Source organism: Nyctibius grandis, chromosome 2, assembly GCF_013368605.1.
Source record: "Nyctibius grandis isolate bNycGra1 chromosome 2, bNycGra1.pri, whole genome shotgun sequence".
Lineage (NCBI taxonomy): Eukaryota > Metazoa > Chordata > Aves > Nyctibiiformes > Nyctibiidae > Nyctibius > Nyctibius grandis.
In genome coordinates this window covers 108,116,771-108,129,701 of record NC_090659.1, presented here as the reverse complement: position 1 = coordinate 108,129,701, position 12,931 = coordinate 108,116,771, and positions in this window count along the sequence as shown.

Sequence of the window (12,931 nt, the reverse complement as noted above, 5' to 3'; positions counted from 1 at the left end):
AAGATGCAATTTGGAGTCTGGAAGGTAATTTAGCCAAAAGAGGCACCTGCTCTTGCAGCAGTTATTATGTTGCAATCTAACCTTACCAGAACAAATCACCGGTGTTAAAGCTCAGCAAAGAGCAGGAAAGGGAGAAAGGCAAGATAATTCTAGGATGTGAAGAACTTCAGTGTGCTGTTTCTCCAAGTATATTTTTAAAGGCTGCTCCTTTTTCATTTCACTGTGTAGGAAGAAGGTCTAAAAGATTTAAGAGTATTTATTTGCCTTTAGAAAAAATATTAAAAGACACAGTCTTCAGCTATCCTTAAGGATACCTCAAAGGCAGCTGAAAAACCAGGTGAGCTAGAATATTACAAGACTATCACAGCAATGAAATATGATTAAATTGAAATGGGAAATTAGTTTGACTTAGTCCCCTTAAGGGTTTGAATTCTGCTAACGATTTTCTATTACACGTCATTCGTGAAGTTCAGTGGTGAACAGAGATTGAAAGGATGGCACATAAGGCCAGATTTGATACTTCAGATGCTGCTGAAGATAAAATTACAAAATGGATAAGTCGCTCCATGAAACTAGATTGACTGAGGTTGCGTGCGCTTAGAAGCAGAGCCCTGTAACTGACTGACGTGGTGTATCTGTAATTCTTTCCTGTGGCTGAGGCAAACCTGAGAGCTCTGCCTGGTGTGGATTCCCTGCTGACTGAGAAGTTATGAGATCGCTCAGTCAATCCTTCCCAGCTGGGGACACCTCAGTTGTCTTTTTCTTCTTTCCTGATCGCTATTTACATGAAATTTGTAGGATATTAATATCTTACAAGGCCGCGACCTTGGTTGGTTGAAGTTACCAAGTAAACTTGCAGAGGAACCTAGTTTGATGACAAAAGCAGGGCTGAAAATAGTTATAAAACTGAGATCCACTGTGAAAGCAGATGAAGTATCAGCCCAAGTCATTTATCTTGTTAAACAATGAACAATTTTTTCCTATATCTTGAACTAATGTTCAGACTAGACTGTAGATAATGCATTTTTAAGTTCAACATTCGGCATTAAATGCTACTCGCAGCCTACATTGAAACCAGCAGGTTTGGTTACTACTTTTTCCATCTGAAAGTTCAAAATTTTGTTATATCCCAGTGCTGATGAATTCTGGGAGCAGTTTGAACATCTGTCTGCTGCATGCACCTCTACAGCTCAGATGTTCATCTTTGGAGTTTAATTAGATGAGATGAAGCATTCATCCTGCTAAGACCTCTGGTTTGGTCATTTCTTGTTTCTTTTAAACAAAATAAGTTCCTGGCTCCCACTTAACAGATCAAGAGGAGGGTTACTCTGGTTGCTCTGCTGATTGCTTGTCATCTATATAGAATTTCTTCTACATGGAACCACTCAAAAACCACTGAGGCTTTGCATGAAAATGGAGGTTTGGTAGCTTGAAGATCTGCCCTTTCTTGCTTCTTTACATAATTTCCTATCATGTAAGTACAGTTGAGAATTTTTTTCCTTCAGCTGAGCCCTGCAAACTTCATTTCTATTGTCAATCTACAAAAGACTGGGGGAATTTCATCACTGTTGGTGTACAGGGAGCACAATGGCAAATGAAGCTTGCACAAGACAGAGAAAGGAAAAAATTAATCTTGCACATTATATGTTAATAATACTGTTTCCAGAAAAAGACAGAGCTGTCAGCTAGACAGTACAGTATGTGGCTGTGATTAACAAAATTCTTAAAATTCATATATGCACAGATCATACAACCTCAGCTGAAATCTGCGTACAGCTCTGTTGCAGCCTAAAAGACTACAGAATTAGGAGACACTTGGAGCCACTGAAGAGGCATGAAAAAAAGGCATCTAATTGAATTAGAACTTTTTGCCTAAGAAATGAAATAAATAAGAAGAGATTCAAATATTCAAGCCTGAGGCTTAGGAGAAAAAAAAAAAAAATCAAAACCAGCCCTTTCCTGAGTACTGTAGAGGAATGGAAAACCAGGAGGGGCGGAGTGCTCCGTTGGCATCTTGTGGATAGAAAAAGGAGCTGAACAGAAATGGGCAGGCTTGCAACCTCTGTTGGAAGTTTATGCTTTGTTATATTTCTGTTAACAAGTCAGCCAGTGAGAAGAAGCATGGTATAAATTTGAAACAGTGATGTAATGACAGTAATGTGTGAAAAGCCTGGGCAAACTAACTCAGCGTAAATGTGCTTGGGGATAGCAGTCATCCTAATCTAAAACCTCCCTTTCAGCCTGGGGTTGCAGCAGCTCCTAGAAGGGGAACGGAAAGCTCTGTAAAAAGCAATCTTCCTGAGGCAACAAGGATTATTTGTGTCTTTATATGTGATCTCCTATGAAAAAGCACAAAACTGCTAACGAGTGACTAACAAAAAGGAACAGCCAGGAGGATGGTCAGTAGGAAAGGATAGCAGGTGATGGAACAACTAACCCGAGTTCCATGGTGACGCTTCAGCATGCAGCAGCTTAAACTGAAGCAGAGGGTGAATACACTGGACTTGACACTAAGTACCAGTGAATAAAGTACTACCTAAGGAGGTAAGTAGCTGTCACCTGCCCTAAGAAATCAGAGGACAACTCTAAATTATAACTACAATCCTTTAAGGAAAGTGTAGTTGCTGTCCCATTTCCCTTCCTTCACTTTCCTCCTTTCTAAGTTCTGTTTTGTTAAGCTGTTTGTAAATGGGAAGTACAGTATTATTTCGGTCACTTTTTAGTAAATATTCCTTAGAAATTCTGGGTCAAGATCTCGCAAAAAGCTTGCAAACATAAAAATAGAATAGAGAATGTGATTCATGAGCTTTCATTTTCTTAGTCTTGTAGTACAAGAGGAGGGAGACTGTAGCTGACAACTCATATATTTGAAACCGAGTGTTGTCTTTTCATTAAAGAACAAAATAGACTGTGAAACTCACTGCTCCAGGATGTTGTTGAAGTCAAAACACATGGCAAGAGTCTAAGAGGGAGGGCAATATTTTCTTGTCCTGAATTATTGTATTTCTAGATGTTCTTGTTATTTATGTAAGATGTATTAAAATAAAAAAAAAACACAGCTTGAAACATAGAGTTTAAACAAATTAATAATTAGGATGAAGCCTCCATCATCCCAATTCTGTCAAAAATATGTGCGGGTTTGTTTTAGTTTTGCAACTTCTCAGAGGCATTGGGGATTGACACGTTAGAGATACACAACTGGGCTAAATGAATACAATGCAGTACGGCAAGTTATATGCTCCAGTGAGCTCAACATTTTCTTAGGAATAAAACTAGGTTTAGCCCACAGAGAGAGCATGTCAGTAATCAAACTATACATGCCTTGAGGAAAATCAGGGGAAGGAATCTCTAAGGTTTAATTCTGTAAAGCAAAGTTTCAAAGAGACTACTGAAGAGCAGGTAATTGCTCCAAACTCCTCCTTTCTGAAAGGTCAATTTGTAGTTCCCCTTAGGAGAATGCAAGAAATACATGTTACAGAACTGTTCAGAAAATCCTTTGTTTCTGTAGGAAGTCAGTTCTTCTAGGCAACTCAGGCTTTTGGGAAAGTCATTTATGCAGAGACCCATTTCAGGTGTTACCGTAGAACTACTGGGGCTCAGAAAAACTTGTTCACAAATGCGACAAACCATGAAAATGGTGAGTTAGATTCCTGTTTATATCTCTGCTTAGCAATTAAAATTTCTAACTTAAAATGCAATCGCCAACTATTAAGATCTCGAAAGCGCTACTGTTCCCTGTGGAAGGGTCTGTCACAGTTCCACCCAAGATTCTTTAAAGTTCACTGTATTTGCAAAGGCTCGTTTTGAGATTCATTCTCCCACACATACAAAATCTGATGGCAGTAATCCTACTATACAACTCTGGGTGGAAGAAGAGAATCCAGCTCTTACTCTGACCTGCTTATTTTTGAATAGTAGCGTAGTCACACTATACTGCTAATGGTAGCAGAGCAGCATACAACATTTTTGCTTACGTGCCTTTTTCACTGGCAGTTCTATGATAACACTGAACACCACATCCTGGAAAATACAGCAAGGGAGGCTGTTTTGTTACAGTGGTTTTATAAGCAAAATGAAAGATGTGCTTGAAGTCTGCATTTTAATCCAGATATTGTGAGTAAAACCAGCAGCTGCATTGTAACCCACACTGAGATGTCAGCACGTTCGATGTTCCCTTCTTCACCTTGCCACATGAGAACTGCTACTGAAATTTCTTCAAGACTAGAGCCTTCAGAGCAACACTATATAGAAGGTTCAGGCCTTCTTCGAGATGTTAATATAACCAGATGTCATTTGCTTCTCATCACATTTTCAAAATCCCTGGAAGAGATTTTTAATTGCTAAAATTCTCCTTCATCAGTTTAAGACACTCAACCTGCTAATCTGTTTCTTAATATATTCAGAAATCAGTTACAAAAATATTTGTGTAGCAGCTAACATAATTATTACTCAAAGGCTCACTATGTTCTATTGCAGTAAGTTAAAATACAGAGTAAACTTAGTCTCACAAGACCTATGAGTCTCATTACTAGTCCTGCTCATTTTAGTCAAAGAACTGCTCATATGCATTTTGGTTTGCAAAACTGGCGATTTAATTTTTTCCAGGTTCAGTGAAATCTAAACCACTAGACTGGTATTTTTCCTCTGCAGTAGGCAAAGCCACTAACAAATCTGCGGGACAAGAAAGATAAACAATTCAGAAAATCAAGGAAAGATGGATTACAAGGTACTGCTTACCCTAAATTAAGCTGGGACCATTCTACTTCTTTACACAAGTTGTCAGAGTTCTAGCAAAAAAACTGAGAAGAGAACACAGGATTTCCCCCAATTTTTTTTGCTTCTGAAGCAGAGGAAGATGTACTCGAAACACTGACACTGAAGAGAAGGATGTGGGTAATTCTTGTTTCATATTTGGTCTGAGTGGGTGTATCTCAACTGCCCTTTGAGGGATGCTGCATACCCTTCCTCTAGAATAGATGCACCAGGTCAGGCATAGACCCAGCTGTGTAACATCAAGCCACCTGCTAGAGCATGGGGATCTGAGAGCGAGCAAGCACACCGCAGAGGTTGGTTCATAGTAACTATGGATCAGTTTTGGGCACCACACTGCATTAGTATAGAGACAGGCTGCCCGTGAGCATTCTGCAGGTGTCACACAGGCTGCTTGAGAGGCTGACACCTGCATGAGGGACCGGCACACCTTGACACAGGTTGTGCTCCAGTGTACAGGGGGTTGCTGCTGTAACTGCTAACTTTTGTTGTGCTTCTATTAAAATATAATACCCTCAAATAAAAGCATGGAACTCTGTCACCTTGTGTTTGAATCGAAGTATTTTTGCTTCAGTAAAATTTGAGCATTTTGTAATAATACAGCTGTGAAAATCCAAGTATTTTTGCTTTATCTATTGTGTGATGACATCTTGGTCTTTCATGCAGTGAGACTAGGCTTTTGAATAAAACTATTCATATGTTTGCGGTGCCAGGGACTTCAGTCTTTCATACACACCCTCTAAACTATTAACCCAGGATGGGTAGATACAAAAGGAAACACAGTCAGTCTAATTAATTGGATGTCCCAGCTAGCAAATGGCAAAGACACAAGCAGGTCTGCAATGACCGCAGCAATGCTGGCTCAGGAAACAGCCCACACATTCCCACCCTCCCTTGATAAACAAATAGTAAATTCTGGAAAAGCATTTGCTTCTCCATTATGTAACTGAATAGTTCAAGTTTCTTCCACCTGAGTCAGACACAGGTCTACAGATAAAAGCTGTCAAATGCAACAAACATCAGTCCTGAAATCTGCAGGCAAGTCAGTCAGACCAGGATGGTGCATGGAAACTTTAAAAGACATTTGCTCTTAAGGGGGTTGCTAAAAGAAGTATCATGCTTAATCACATAAGGCATAAACACTGGAGTTAGATATTCATGTACTTGTCTTTGCACAGGCCTCTGCATCGTGACAGCACAGCTCTGTGCTGGTGTAATGCAGCAGGACTCTGCTAACTTCACAGATGTGCCAGTTTAAAACAAAGAATTTGACCTATTAAGATTCGAGAGCTGCATGATTTTTACCCTTGTTTCTATATAGAAAACAGAAGTGTATAAAAAAAGTAATAGGGTAGAGCGCTACCTTAGCAGTTTGGAACGAGGGTGGTACTGCTATGGGTTACTAACTCCAACCTTGTGCCAACAGTTTGGCTAAAAGCCCTAAGAGCAGTGCAAGAGAAACCTACTATATGATATATATACGCTAGCAGAATGCTCTGCCTTGAAATAAGCCGACAGGCAAAGCCAGTGCAATACATAGGAAGCATTGTTTTACTGCTGCCTTACTGCTGAGATTGCTGAACGGTCACGAAAATGCCTGGCGCTGCTGCTGCACTGTTCCAGCAGGACATGACCTGCTGCAGGAGACAGCTGCGCGCTGGGTCTGTTTGCCGTGCAGCAGCAGCTTTTGTAAATGCAGAAGAACTGGAAATATCAGCCGAGTTCTCTCTACGCAACTGTGTTTCCAGCAGTTGCATTATTGCCAGCTGCACTAGCACAATTTAAAAGTAAAATAGAATTTCTACATGAGTGGGAGTGTGTCAGCTGCACTAAACCCACATAGAAGCTGGTCCTGGGGAGCAGAGCGGGCCCTTGGCTCCTCACCCCAGCCCCACTGCCCGCATCGCCAGCCAGGCCCCATGGCTTTGGGTCACTTTGTTCATTTCCCATGCCTAAGGGTTCTTGACTGCACACAGCAATCTTGGATTACGAAGGAGCATAGGCTATATCTCAACTGTTTTAAGTGCTGCCAAGAAAAAAGGGGACTTGGGTCAAGCCCAAACTAGCCAAGCACAGAATTGCCAAACCAAGGCTTTCAATAAATCAGTTCCCAGAAAGTCATGGGACTGGCATTAAAAAAAAAAACTCAGGAGGCCTTAATAATAGTTTGGGGTTCTCTTTACTTCCTTTCCGTGCTCTTATATTCAGGTTTCTCTTCGAGCCTGGGAAGAGAACTTTTTGTTTGCTTGGTTTTAGATTTTCAATTCCTAGCCGATTACCTGATTTTGAAATGACAGAAAGAAGGCTTTGATTACAATACTTCAAAAATTACAAAATTCAGCAGCTTTGAAACCACTGTTCACATTCCTGATGTGATATACATGCTCCTAGGGTGTCAGAGAGAAGGATCATTGTTTCTAACTCTAGTTACACTGTCGGAGGAGCAGCATAACTGATAAGCTTATTACAAACTGGATTCCCATGGAGTCCCAAATGTGCAAGTACTTACTGGTAAGCCTCTGGCTGGTTTTGTAATCTCTTTTATATTTTTAAGATATAACAGATATGATCATTCACATGCATAAATGTTTGCAGCATCAAAACTGTCCTTCTCCACACATACGAGGAGGTATCTAATTTGGCCTCTTACACAACTGCTGATGTATACCTTCAGAAGCTGAGCCCCAGTATTGCTTTATACACTGATTAGCATTTTTATTTTCAGTCATACCAATTATGACTTGCAATGACTGTGAACAACAGCAACAACATTTCTTTCAATTTATAGCCTTTGACCAAAGAACATGTTCACATATATGCATTTTATTACTTCAGCTTCTTGCCAGTTCTCCACATTCTCATTTTATTCTATATATTCCCTAGAAATCTCTCAATTTCCTACTTCCAGATGTAAAAATCTGATAAAAACTTTTGCCTCCCTTCTCTGCTGGTACACGCAGCGTGGTCAGTGCTGTGAGCAAGATAGAGCCCTAGCTTCCTATGCCTCCTGGTGGACACACAAACCTCTTGCCTTCGTACACTACCTTTGCATATCATACTTTCTCTAAGAATCTTATACTAAAGCCTTTCTCATGTGTAATTGAGCTGCTTCTCATTACAAACCAACAGGCTACCACTAAACATAAATGCATTCCTTCTTAGTGGGCTATACGAAGATGTATTTTTCAGGTAGCAAAGACCAGCATGCAGGACCTCATACATCACTCACTTCACTTGCTACTGACAGGACAGCAGGACTTGCAGCATCTACAGCAATCAACATCCTTGTTTAATGGAGAGATCTTGCTTACACTTTGTTGCATGTGTTCTTACCAAACAACTGTCAAGACTCCTGGGAAGAGAGTAAAGATGTGTTACTGATAATTCATAACAGCATTATCCAGAGAAGAGAAGGGGGCACCAGTAGGCAACAGGAGTGGATATCAGGCTGTAATTCATTGTCAACACGACTCTGGTGCACTCAGAAAGTGGCTTTTTTGTTTAATTGGAGACTGTAATTACTGTCTTGATTGAGAGTTGGGACACTGGTGGTAGTGAAAGAGATTGCCCCAGCGCAAATTCACGAGGGAAGGTGGTGTGGATTTTGGTCCTCAACTCCTGTCCTCCAGTAAGAACTCCACGACTTCAGGGTGTTATATGCATGAAAATTAGCAAGGAGTTAGACCAAAGAAGAGTCAATTTTATGTTAGAGCAAAGGTCCCTCAGCCCACTGTTTTGTCTCCAGCACCTGTGAAAGTTGATGCCTGGGAAAGAATGTGAGAATGGAGCAAGCATTGACTTCCCTGGAATACCTTCCCATCTTCCAGCAACTTGCAGATCAAGGACTTCAGACATGAGCTGGATGTGATGTTCTTGTATTTAATAGCTTGCAGTTGATTTCCCTTTCCTGACCTTGTACAGTTGTATTTTGAACACACTTTAAGATCTCCTGTTGATGGAGACAAATATTCACAATGGAAATCTGGCTCTAATTCAGCAATGACAAATTCTGCTTTGTTTTGAAAATTCCACATTAAACTGTCCACGTTCTTTTTCAGCTTCTCATAGGAAGGAGCTGTTGCTATGAAATGTTATGCATAGCATGAAGTAGAAACATTTCAGAAATTCAGAATAGTCAGAAAAGTTTTCCTGTGGAAAAACTCACACATCTTTCTATTAAAGAGTATCAAGACTTTGAGATAGCTAACTTTGAATCCCCTAGTCAGAGATGCAAACTCTCACATAGATTTTGCAGTCTCTTGTGCATGACAAAACCATGGCTTTGAAGCAACGAATTATTTACAGTTTAGCAGAATTCCATGGCAATAATTGACCTTCCTGTCATAAGACAGATCCACCTCCTCAGCTTTCCTCTCTGAGTGGATAACACCAGGCTCTGGCTTATTCCCAGAGCTCCACCTCTTTGAATTACAAAATTCCAAACATTTCTATCTGTTTCCCGCTGTATTTCAGGTACTATAGTGAAACCCGCAAAGACAAAGCAATTGCAAACCAAGAACCCTCCTGCCCTGCTGCACTGCAGTTACCGGATCCTCACCAACAAAGAGCCAAAGTTCCCAAATCTCCCTTTAGCTGCAGAATTGCTTGGCAGCTACACACAGACTTTGATGGCACTCGGATTACCTGCCTTTTACAGAAAGACTTACAAACCACTTTAATTCCCAAAATAAAAACAACTGCCACATGAGCATTTTACCTATCCATTAATCCTTCATTGGTTGATGACCCCTCCTTCGCATTCTTGCCTTCTTTGAAGCAGTTACTTCAGACATCACCGCTCTCAAGTCCCATGCTCCTGGGCTGAAGGTAACAAGAAAGTGCCCAGCCTGTGTGTCCCACTCGCTCAATTATAGACTGAATCTCTTCTGGTTTCTTACTGGTTGGAGCTTCCTGTGATCAATGACTACATTTTATTTAAGTTTAATCGCTTAAAATTAGATCAAGGTCTGTGTTACTGAACTGTCAGGTGCAGGTGGAGAGAAAGATCTTGGTCATTTACATGGTCTCAGAATTAGAAAAAACATGTAGAAGAGATGCCACAGTTTGGAGGAACAAAGGTGTAGAAAATGTTCTGTGTCAGCAGCTCACATGACCACTCCTGCCCCCAGTCACAGGGAGGTTGCCAAAATGAAATAATGTGGCCCACTGCTCTCCTGTCTTTTTTTGTGAGGGCATAGTTGCACTCTTGTAATCAAAGAGAAACTGTAGCCAGAGGACTGAACTGAGAGAGTCATGGCAAAAACCAGAGTGGGGAATCCCAGGGTATCACAAATCATGCTACCTTAGAGAAGAAACTTTGGATGAGATGGTTCTGCTCCCATGCTGGATAGCAGAAGACAATCACTAAAGGAGAGCTCCACATGGTCCATGGATCCTTTCCTTTCTCTGGATCTCCTTGAGTATTTCAGCTGAACGGGATGATGTGACACAATTTGGCTTCCAAGAAAATCCAGGTTAAAACACACATTCACACAGAACTTTGATAATGACCAGAAAAGCTAATTGTATACAGAAGTCTGATTACTTGGTGGATTTGTTATTATATATTATATATTTGTAAACATGCATTCATGCCATGTCTCTTGTAGATAGAAAACCAGGGCTTAGACAGATCATCTGTGGTAACTTACAGAAATTACCTGCTGATCATTAGTATACATATGCAATGTTTTTATCATCCCGAACCCTGGAATTTTATGCCAAGTAGAAGAATATGTGGTACCTTTGCTCAGCAGCATGAAACAATCCAAGCTGGGACTGCTGTTCTGTCGGAATACATCTTCTTGTTTTGCACAGGGGGCCTGTAGGCTGGTTGATGGAACTGAAATGACTGGAAACCACTTACTTTCTTCTTTTTCCTTTCCTTTTTTTTTTCCTTTCTTTTTTCCTAGGTGAGTTTTTGCATAGATCACCTCTATGAATCCACTCCACATCTGGCTCATGAACACTAGAACAGCAAAAGGGAAGGAGAGGCAGAGAGGAGCAGGCCCTTATCAGCTTCACCCTAGATTTCTATAAATTGCTGTGGAACTACACTCCATGGCCTCAATGATGAAGCTGAGGACAGAAGATTGTGTGAATAGCTGCGTATTATCTTGCTGAAATTTGCCATCTAGTGGTTTGTTGGCCTCCTACAAATATAAACTTAAAAGATAGTAAAGCATTGGAGGACATAATTATCAAAAAAAGGTTTGTATTACATCTGTTCCCCAACGTGCAAGAACCTATACAAACACATAGGAAAGATGAAGCGCCTCTCACAAAGTGTTTACCATTAGAATGAACATGCCATGGAGACAAGCAACAAAAACTTGCACACAACCAAGGTGAGATTCAGAGAGATGTTAGGTATACACTGTTTGTAATTTTTCTCTCTTTTATTTCACTCTGCTATTCTGTCCTGGTTTTGCCAGGATAAAATTTATAGAATCAATTTTCTGTTACATTTTGTTTCAGTTTGTGGCTGGCTGTGGTATGGTGATCAAGGCCATTAGCAGTTAAATCCAGGGCAGCTGACCCAGGCTGGCCCACAGGTGTGTTCTGTAACATTAACGTCACATTCACTATAAATGGGAAAGCTTGCTGGGGAGGGGTGGGGTTCTTTTTCATCTTTTCCTTTAATGGTTGTTATCTTTGCAGTAACTTGCTACCACTCTGTGGGCTAAGTATAATTTTGTGTCTTTTGTATTAGCATTGCTATTGGTTTCCTTATTGTATTAAATCTGTTTAAATTTTAACCCATGAGTCTCCCTCCTTTTCCCAATTCCCTTTCTTGGTCAGGGAGGGGACATTGGGTGATAGAACAACTGGCTATCGTTTAGCCCTGGGTACAGGCTAAACAAAGACGTGCCCTCATTTCATGAGGTGTCCTGACCTAATTTGCTCCACCATTTTCTTCAAGCTTGCCCACCCAAAAGCATACATTATATAGAAATTACGAGGGAACTGGGAGGGTTCTGTGTTTGGGGTGGGGGGGGGGGGGGGGGTCAGGGAGCAGTAAGAGCTGGCTGCTCTGCAATGGAAGGTGTGCCAGGAGCTAGGTGTAATACCAAAGCAGGTGAAAGCATTCACCTCACCAGCAAGGAGACAGGATTAAGAGTGGCAAGCCAGGGTCAAGACTGGTTTGAGAGACAATGGTCAGGGTCAGACACAGTCCAGTCATCACCCAGCTCATCTGCAACGATGAGGCAGGTCTGGGGCCAAGACAGGATGCCAAATCAATGAGTCTGGGTTAGGGCCAGACTCATGGAGATGTGAGATGATGCAGATAGAGCTGCTGCATGGCTGCACTGGGGTATAGGCAACAGCCAGTGCAAAGCCTCAGCTTGAAAGTGGCTCTGCAGGGAAAGGAGAGGCAGGCCCTCGCTACTAGCTTTTTTCACAACTGCTCTTATCAGTGAAGGAGCTGACCTTGGACTCTGCCAACTGAACTTCTGCAAGGGGGTAACGTGCTCATGGCCATGGCAGTGTAAGGGCTGGAACAGAGCTATGGAACATGTCCAACATGCGGGGAAAGCTGGTTAATGGAAATGGCCTTATTTACTAAAATGGTGTATGAATGGAAATCCCACGTTAAAGTAGATGAAAGCAAAGTTCAAAGAGTTTACTGTGTTCAGTTTGCAGGAACCAAGAACTCTTGTTGTTAATGACAGCTTCATTAATGAGAAGCAACAAGGGACACCTGGGTTATTAACTGATCACAAAATGATTTGAGGCTACTAATTTGATGTGTGCATGAAAAAAAAATCACACACAATCCTAGGATGTATCAGGGCCACGTATTTCCATTAGAGACACTGTACAAGACCTGAAGTGAGCATACTAACTAGTCGCCTATGCATAACAAGGGTGAATTCAAACTAACAGATGCACAAATGGCTCAGTGGGATAATCAGGAGAATAGTAAGAGTTTCCTGTCTTATGAAAGGAGATTAGTAACAACAGAGGCTAAAATAAAAAGGCTGGAGGGAGTACAGGAAATAACAGGTGAATATCACAAAGAACAAAAACTATTTAAACTCATGGGCAGCACTGACCACGGACAAATCAGTATAAATAATCCTATACTAAGAATTAAACTAATAAAATAAATTACTTAAAATTAATGAATAATTAGGTCTTCTACCCTTCAAAGGAGTGA